Genomic DNA, 8,589 nt, shown 5'->3' on the forward strand with positions numbered 1-8,589 from the left:
ACCAGAGAAGTCACAAGCATCCACAAAATTAGGATTCCTAGATTATGATCACAGATTTTTTTGTGGGGGGGACACACCCAATGATGTTCAGGGGTTACTCCTGGCTATGCACTTAAAATTGTTCCTGGCTTGGAGGACCATGTGGGTTTCTGGAGGATCTAACTGTGGCCCATGAACCGCGATCCATCCTAGGTTAGCGTGTGCAAGATGCCCTACCGCTGGCACCACCGCTCCGGCCCCAAGGGACAGCTTTTAAAATTAAACTATTTAACCTTGAATTTAAAGTAATTAGTCAAGCATTCTTATAGTTAATGGAAGGAAAAGAACTACCAGTGTTATTTCCCAGAGGTATAGGATTATGTACATTGCATTTATATGATGAACCAGAAAATAGTTGCTTGATAGTGATATGCAAATCTACTTTAGCAGTTTGAAAATCCAAAATAAATAAGTGAATTTCCAGGGTCATATTGTGATTGCCTTATGTTCTTTTGAAGTAGAATTCCTTTAGGATATTAATTTCATGATGCACAATCTAAAAAGTAAAGTGTGAGGTATTTCTACAAAAAAGCAATGTGTGAAGTTAGAGATCTCATTTATGTCCCCTTGAGCTTCTTATTCCTTTTTCATTGACTTAATGTAAGCAGTGAGGATTACCCATAACACTAATCTCTTTTTCTATGTTTTATTTATATAACAGTGAATTTTGAGGTAAGGTGTTTGTTTTGGCTTTGTTTAGGGATTTTGAATCATGCTCAGTGATGTTCAGAACTTACTCCTGACTCTGCACTCAGGGATCATTCCTGTCGGAGCTTCATGGAACACATAGGATGCTAACTTGAGTTTGACACATGCAAGGCAGGTGCCCTAGCCACTATACTATCTCTGCAGCCCCTAAAGGACGTTTATAATGTTAAAAAAGGAACTTGTCTTGCAATGATTTAAGGTGACATCTAATCATGCAACAAACATTTGTTAAATATCTTCTATAGACCTTGTAGCTTAATAAAACATTTTGAGAAACTAAAAAATATAAATCAGGGATAATATAGTTATCTTCCTAACCTGTTCCCCTAGAAATCTTCACTGGGAATACTATGATAGATTGGTTGAGATTTCAGGTCTCCTCCACCATAACTTCCTTAACCATTACTACATGGAAACAAGGAGAGCCAGCAATAAAGTTCCAATGCCACCTCAAGGAAAGCAAAAGAGGCTGACCTAAGTGAAATTCTTGAGCAGATATATTTTCTATTCAACCACTGCAAAAAGAAGAAGAAGAAGAAGAAGAAGAAGAAGAAGAAGAAGAAGAAGAAGAAGAAGAAGAAGAAGAAGAAGAAGAAGAAGAAGAAGAAGAAGAAGAAGAAGAAGAAAAGATGAGTTTTTCAAGAGTATCCAAGAGATAAACTTTAAAAACTCAGAATGGGGACCAGAGAGATAGGTGGGAGTTAAGGAGATTGCTTGCATACAGCTGACTTCAGGTCAATCTCTATATTACATGTGGTTCCCTTACGCACCATCAGAGATAACTTCTAAGCATAGAACCAAGAATGGCCCTTGAATACTGTAGGCTGTGACCCAAGTTACCCACAAAATTGGAGGGGGTAACAAACTAAAGAAAAGAACCATCATTTTTCCAAAAAAAATTTTAAAAGTTTAAAGAATCTCAACGAAACACAAAGATACAAAGTCAATTATTCACATGTATACACACACACAAACACACACACAATCTAAAGAACACAAGAAATGTTCATCAAAGAGTCTGAAAATATTTTAAAACAACAAACAGGTAATGATTATTGAAGGGGCAAATAAAATGAGTGTGATTCCAACATTTAAAGCTTACCATGTAGATTAAATCTCACAAAGGAATGATAAATGAAAGATAAAAGAACAGCAAAGACATAAATGAAAGAGGGGAAAGGAACAAGACAGAAAAAAATAAAGAAGTATGAAAATATCAGATTCCAATAAAAGTTTAAATATCAGAGTTATGAGAATACCCAAAGATAAAGAGAAAAAGGGGAACAAGATATCAGAATAGCTGAGAGCTTTCTAAACCTAAAGAAAAAAACTATTGTTATCCAGGAACTTGAGAAAACACAAAAATTTTAATCCGAAATGTCTTATACCAAACATATCCTTGTTAAGTTACCAAAAGTTAATGACAGGAGCTATGGAGATAACTGAAAGGAGTATATGACCTGCATGAAAAATGTCCTTAGTTTGATCCCCAACACTTTATGTACATAAAGAACCTCCTGGGTGAATGTGAAAGCCCACAACACAGCTGAAACCCAAGCAGCACACTACTTCACAGGCCATCCTGCAAAGATGAGTATCACCAGGAGTGACCCTTAGTCCTGGAGCACTACTGAGGAGGTCTCTTTATCACCACCACCTCAAAAAGTTAATAATAAAATAAAATCTTGAATGCTGCTAGGGAAAATAAAAAGGGTTTTAAAAACACTGTGGCAGGGCCAGAGGGATGGCACAGCAGAGGGGCATTTGCCTTGTATGTAGCCAACCCAGTAGGGACCCGGTTCTATTCCCAGCACTCCATGTGGTCCCCCAGCCTGCCAGGGGCGATTTCTGAGTGCAAAGCCAGGAGTGACCTCTGAGCACCCTTGGGTGTGGCTCAAAAACCAATCAATCAAATCAATAAATTAAATAAAGTTCAAATAAAAGCCATTATGGCTTTTTTCTATCAGGCTTTTATCTAAATATTCATCAGAAAACAAACACAAGCTAGAATTAAATGGAAGGGTAACTAAAAGACAAAGAAATCTCAATCAAGAATATTTTACCTATACTTACTGGCAGGGGAGATACCATGATCACGAAGGTAGGTTTTCCCAGGGTGAGGCTTATCCATTGCACTCCGGATGTGCTGACCCCTGCGATTTCCCCAAATGTGGGAAACTCAACTGCATAATTTGTGGTAGTGGGGGACTGTGTTCGCGCTCTCCCCTGCAAAAAAAAAAGAATAGTTTACCTGAGGCTGAAGAAATCGTATAGGAGGTATGATGCTTGCCTTGCACACAACTGAATCTCAGTCTCCAGCACCACATATGGCCTCCTGAGCCTGCCAGAAAAAATCCCTGAGCAAGAGAGCCGTGAGTAAACCCTAAGCACCATAAGGTGTGCCTTCTTCTCCAAAAGAATACTTATCCTGAATAAAATCACTCAAATATTATAAATTAGGGACTTTTCTTTTTTTGTTTGTTTGTTTTTTGTGTGTTTGGGCCACACCCGGCATTGCTCAGGGGTTACTCCCGGCTGTCTGCTCAGAAATAGCTCCTGGCAGGCACAGGGGACCATATGGGACACCGGGATTCGAACCAACCACCTTTGGTCCTGGATCGGCTGCTTGCAAGGCAAACACCACGGTACTATCTCTCCGGGCCTGGGACTTTTCAATTAAACTAAAGCAAATAGAATTTATCACCACCTAACTGCTCTACAAGATATATAGCATGAGTGATATAATGCTTACATGCAGGTTTAAATTTAATATCAAGTTGGACCATTAGCCATAGTATAAATTCAAATTTCTTAATTTGTCACTTTCAAATTCTGTATGTCAGTTCAATTATGCTTGTTATTTGTTAATTTTTATGAACTTTCCATTAGTTTATACTATGGCATTACAGGGGTTTGGCTTTATATTGCTTTAAATAATAAAGATAAAAAAGATAAATTAAAGATACAACAGATCCTTTTGTTTATACCACCACCATCCTTTTTTATTTTCTAGTAACTACCACATTTTTACTTAGATTAGGTGTTATTGTTATTAGTTTCTTGCAAGTTTGTTTGTTTTAGGAATTCATGCTCCTCACCTGAGTGACACCATCAATAATGTCTTTCAGGTCTTTCCTAAATTGTTATTTGCACTATACCCTGAAGCCAATCTTTAAAATGTCTAGACTTTCATTTTCCTATGATAGCATAAAAAGAATTGGCTAAAAGAAAACCTGATAGCATTCTGGATAAGACTGACATGTAGTTTTTCAACTTTTATATTACACTGAACCAAAATAAATAGATATTTAGGGGCAGGAGAAATAGTGCAGTGGGAAGGCCATTTTCCTTGCAAGCAGCTAACCCAAGTGTGATTCCTGGCATCCCCTATAGCTTACCGAACAATGTCAGCAGTGATTCCTTAGTGCAGAATCAAGAGGAAGTCCTCAACATTGCTGACTATGCCTCCAAAATTTAAAAATATAGACAATGCTGAACTACAAAATTTAATTTTTTATACTGGTTGAACATGTCTACCATAAAGCTGACCTGATAACTCCTAGTAGTTCAAGAAATTTGTAGGACTCCTTTATGTAAGCTTGCTTGATTTTTCCCCCAAAGACAATCTTTCTCCCATAACACAAGCTTAATGCCTTTACAATCTCAGTGCCTAAACTTTCAAAGACCAATCACCTTCTTTCTAACCTCTAAATTGAAAATTCATGGAGAAGGATTCAAGTTATCATGACTTGGATCATGTTCTCACTATGTCAACACTAAAGGAAGAGTTATTTCTGCTAATGGCTGAAAATTAATCACTTCCCTACCTCAGTAACAAAAAAGAAGGAAAAAACAGATAATAATTAGATACCCTCTGCATGCCTGCATTTCTCTAGGTCTGTTGTGATTTAAAATATAATTAATTTATTCTCTATTGCAACTACAAGTACTTACTTGGGATATATCTGATATTTCCTCAGTAGCACTTAATCCATTGTCCTGTGGCACCGAAGTTAAACATTTGTTTGTATTTTTGTATTTCTATTTTTGTAATATTGTGTTTTGTATTTGTATGTGTATTTGTTTTGTTAATTCCCAGTAATCAGATTTTACATTGCAATATTCAAGAGTATTGCCACACATGTGAACTTCATCTTTTGTGTATAACTTAAAAAGAACAGACATTGTGGTAATCTTGAATAGGAAATAAAGACCAATTTTATTAGCAAGTGATTTCATATTTATATTAAAGAAAAATGAATTTAGTTTATATTCAACTGATATCTTGTGTGAACTTCAGTACAAGGATCTAGTCTCTTGGGATAGAAAGTTCTATCTTGATTAGGAAAAGAAGATTGGAATCAGGATGGGAGATAGAAGGTTGTATTCAAGGAGAAGGAATGCCCATATCTGAGACTGTAACTGTTTCTCAAATATTCTAAGAGAATAAACTATAAATACAAAGGATCTCAGGCTAAGTGAACATTCCAATGGTATTGCCAGAGATGTGGGCTTTGCTACAAGACTTCTATTGAACTGAAAAGCAGAAGGAATTTAGACATTCAGATAGAACCACTAGCCCCAGAGGATGAGAAGACAAGAAAACTAACAAGAGAAAACTAACAAAGGTCAAGAGAAGAATTAAATGCTGCTATTAAAAGTTGTGAGCAGAACTCAGTAACCGAAAATGCCTCAGCCAACTTTGTCAGAATCTCATCTAAACACTCTGTGATTTTGAAGATTACTTAGTATATTTATAAGAATCCATAGTACTTATATTACGAGGCTGTAAGACATAGTTTTGGTCTTATCTAGGGAAATGGCAGCAGGAAAAATAAACATAATGAAGGAAAATTTGTGTGACTTAATGGTAGAGGAAGAATATGCTCACATGTAAGAAATGCAGAAGTATTGGCAGGTGACAATAGCTAATGAAAAGAGAAGTAAAGTTTTAAAAATCACTTAATTATTTTAGGACTAAAGACTAAGGATAAACTTCCTAGCAATATATAAATAGAAGATCTGATATGGTGATAGGTCTAATGTTCAGCTATAGAAAGTGTATGATTGTGGTAAATGTAAACTAGTCAAGTAATAACACCCAGAGTAGTTTGTGGATAATAGCAGATATGAGTGAAAGGTGAGTGACAATTCTAAGTTGGGAGCTATTTTTCATTAGCATTAATGAAAACTAAAGAGTAAATGAGGTGTGTGTGTGTGTGTGTGTGTGTGTGTGTGTGTGTCTGTGTCTGTGTGTCTGTGTCTGTGTCTGTGTCATCAGGATACCTTACTCAGTGCCTATGGCAACACCAGGGATTTTAATTCATAACAACTATAATCTCTCATACTCTTCTATCCTAGTAGAATGTGTGTTGAGGGTGGTACTTGTTTGTTAATTTGGATTTAGTATTTCCAGAGTGAGTGAAATGCTAAGAGCCAAGATTGATTGTAAGGGTGTCTTTCCTATGTTCCAACATATTAATATTAAACCAAATATAGTCCTTAATTGCCTTGAACTGATGATCATATATTGTCTATAATATGACACAAGACATCAAAAATCTCAATTTAATTTTAACCTAAAATTAATTCAATCAAGAAATTTAAACACGGGACCAGAGCAAAAGCGCAGGGGTAGCGCGTTTGCCTTGCACGCATCTGACTCAGGACAGACCTCGGTTGGATCCCCAGTGTCCCATATGATCCCCGACGCCAGAAACGATTTCTGAGCACATAGCTAAGAATAACCCCTGAGAGTCACTGGGTGTGGCCCAAAAAGAAAAAAAAGAAAGAAAAATATTTAAGCAGACAAAATAAGAAGAGTTTAATCCCAGAAAGTTGCTCTCATCTTGTATTATAAAAAAAAAGGGGGGGCGGAGAGATAGCATGGAGGTAAGGCGTTTGCCTTTCATGCAGAAGGTTCGAATCCCGGCATTCCATATGGTCCCCGGAGCCTGCCAGGAGCAATTTCTGAGCATGGAGCCAGGAGTAACCCCTGAGCGCTGCTGGGTGTGACCCAAAAACAAAACAAACAAGCAACAACAAAACATACATATATATATATATATATATATATATATATATATATATATATATATACACACACACACAGTGCCAATAACATTAAAGTTTTTGGATGTATTTGGGGGGGAAACACTCAGTGATGTTTAGGGGTTACTCCTGACTATGCGCTTAGAAATCGTTCCTGGCTTGGGGTCCATATGGGACGCCAGGGATTGAAAGGAGGTCCGTCCTGGATCAGCCGCTTGAAAGGCAAACGCCCTACCGCTGTGCTATCGCTCCAGTCCCAGTAACATTAAAACTTAATGTTGCCAATAAATTAAATTGTCATTAAGCAAATAGGTGGCTTTTATACAATATTTCCCATTAAATCGGTTAGCAAAACGCTTTTAAAAAAGATAAACTCTAAAGTTTCTTAATTTTATAGTAGTAAGTTAGACACATAAAATTTTCAATGCACTGCTATACAAAAACGTGTGTGAATGATTAAACTAGCTGACTAGCACATATTAAATGAGAGTGCCCTGCCAACACCAACAATAGGCCTCGTGCTCTTCAACTAAAGAGTGCAAAGAGTGCAATATCCAGCAAGCTTGTGTGCAAGCACTGCAATAAAGGAGAACTTATGGGCAAGCACCATGAATGCCAAAGGAGAAATTGTGTGCAATTGAGCAGTGCCAACCTCAGTGACCACCATGGCTGCACATGCAATGTTTCGATCTCATGTGTGACCTGAAGTTTAAGCCCTATAGTGACCACAGATAAAAGAAAAAATAATGTGCAAGCACCACAGAAAGGTGTGAGTGAAACCGCTGGCTATTGCAACATCAACATCAATGACAACAAAGGGAAGGGAGAATGAAGCAGGAATACAAAATACAAAATAATAATAATGAACTTGAAAGAGTAAGTTCTTCGATTCAAAAAATGCTCTATTTAAAATCAAAAGGTCAGAAATTAAGCCAGAGCTATAGTACAATTGTTAGGGCACTTGCCTTGCATGAGGCTGACCTGGATTCAATACCCATCATCCCATATGGGACTTTAAGCACACCAGGAGTAATTCCAGAGTGCAGAGCCAGAGTAAGCCCTAAATATCACCAGGTGTGGTCTAAAAACAAGCATACAAAAAGGCCAGAAATTACAAAAGAAGTAAAAGGTCAGAAATAAGTTTTGGCAGGGATGCAAACCAAAGGAGACTGCATTCCTTGTGGTGGTGTATGGAAAACAGTAGGGAAACTTCTCAGAATATCGAAAAGATAGATACACCAAATGACACAATTATTCCATCCTAGGTATCTGTCTAAAAAATACTAACTCAAACACCATGTGCACAGCTATATTCATTATAACACTATTGACAATAGCAAAGGATAGAAATAACTCAAGATCCAAAGACAGATGGATGGATAAAGATGTAGTATAACAAGAAAAGAAATATTACTCAAAGGTAAAAAAATATAAAATAAAAAATTTCAGTTTGCTATGACATAGAATAGATGGAAATTGAGGCGGTCATGTTAAGCCAAATAAGTCCAACGGAAAATCACAAATATTGACTGATCTCACTCATAAGTGGACTATAAAGAAGTAAAGCAAGGGAACAAATGAAGTCAAACCAAACAAACCATTGGGTACTGACCACAAAACAGGTTACTGTGAGAGTTAGAGGGAGGGGGAAAAGACAGAGAAGATGTTCAATGGACTGCAGTGAAGGAATATTTTTATTATGGCAATGGGTATATGTATTTAGAAGGTACAGCTGTGAAATAATATATATAAAAATTTTGTTTGTTTCCTTGTTTTTGTTTTTGAGCTATA

At 36.9% G+C, this 8,589-nt stretch overlaps 1 non-coding gene across 1 annotated transcript; it reads left to right on the forward strand.

The window, feature by feature from the left end:
- The first annotated feature begins 2,812 nt into the window (after nt 1–2,812).
- LOC126007442 (U1 spliceosomal RNA) lies at nt 2,813–2,976 on the forward strand. Its single transcript, XR_007495014.1, has one exon. It is a non-coding gene; the product is annotated as a U1 spliceosomal RNA (small nuclear RNA).
- The last annotated feature ends 5,613 nt before the right edge of the window (nt 2,977–8,589 follow it).

This window comes from Suncus etruscus, chromosome 4 (genome assembly GCF_024139225.1).
Source record: "Suncus etruscus isolate mSunEtr1 chromosome 4, mSunEtr1.pri.cur, whole genome shotgun sequence".
NCBI lineage: Eukaryota > Metazoa > Chordata > Mammalia > Eulipotyphla > Soricidae > Suncus > Suncus etruscus.